Genomic DNA, 1131 nt, shown 5'->3' with positions numbered 1-1131 from the left:
TAGCGAGGGGCAGGAAAAAGGAGCGCCGAGTTCCCCAAGGGTGATTTGATGGCAAATGAAGGACCCTATTTCCTATCGCTTTTTGCTTCTTGAAACTGGATCCTCTCTCCCATGAGGATAATGGGTTTATCACAGAACAGGTCACTGGCCAATTCCCCCCCACACCGTTGCAAGGACGCAGCCTTTATCCCTGCTGCTTGCAGACACTGTACAGTCACAAGGTGCTTCCCAGCCATGCGGCACATCTGGGAACGGACAGAAAGTTTCATGATTTTCATACAACGACCCCCTTAGAATATGGCTCCTGCATACGTGCCCCATCTCCCTCCGTTTCCACCCCCCTCCCTGGGCACAAATTCGGTATTCAGTCGTTTGGAAACATTCGTTTTATACAATAAAACGTACACGCGCACGCACGTGTGCCTGACTCTGGTCTCGTCCCTTAAGACGGGGGGGCCAGGTCAAAGCAAAATCAGTGGATGTGAATCCAGGCTTGGCCCCATCTTTCCAAACATTGGCGCTATAGTAAAGAACAGATGCCCCCTTCCCTCCCTGTAACCAGGACACCGCTTTGTTTTTAAAGTGGGAACCCTTCCCGGGATCAGAGATGGACCTCGGATTTGCGAGCGCTTCTTAAATTTTGTTTTTAAGGAGAAGTTTCGTGGACTGCCGGCTAAGCCTGAGAGCTCTCAGTCCTTACCCCTCTGCGCAGTACTGAAAATTTGCTTGACTCGGCTTTAGATCGGTGCAGGCCGGCGCCTTGCCTGAGAGAGAGACAGAGAGAGAGAGAGGGCGAACATGCAGGCGAGGGCCAAGCTATAGGATGGTGCACGGCTTCTTGTCCTTGAAGGGGTTCTCAGAGGCAGGAACGCCAACCAGCAGAGGGTCGTTCCTGGCTTGCTGCTCGCAATAATTCATTAACTCGGAGGATGCTTTGGAGACCTGAGCACAGAAGGGAGAGGGGGAGGGGGAAAAGAGTTAGATCAGGGGCCCCCCAACGTGGTGCCCCTGGATGACATGACACCAGCCAGCACCTTTCCTGGCACACGCCATCTGTTCTTATAAAGTGGCCAGGGCCAGGCAGGGATTTCCCCCATCAAAGCTTGTGATTGGTCACTGGAGATTTAATTC

General features: G+C 52.8%; 1 pseudogene; it reads right to left on the bottom strand.

The window, feature by feature from the left end:
• Positions 1–12: 12 nt before the first annotated feature.
• On the bottom strand, positions 13–942 carry LOC107125257 (annotated as a pseudogene).
• Between the last annotated feature and the right edge of the window lie 189 nt (positions 943–1131).

The sequence above is a fragment of the Gekko japonicus genome, unplaced genomic scaffold (genome assembly GCF_001447785.1).
Source record: "Gekko japonicus isolate JY-2015 unplaced genomic scaffold, Gekko_japonicus_V1.1 scaffold32684, whole genome shotgun sequence".
NCBI classification, from domain to species: domain Eukaryota; kingdom Metazoa; phylum Chordata; class Lepidosauria; order Squamata; family Gekkonidae; genus Gekko; species Gekko japonicus.
The sequence above is the reverse complement of the archived record's forward strand: the minus strand, read 5'-3'. Positions and strand labels throughout refer to the sequence as shown.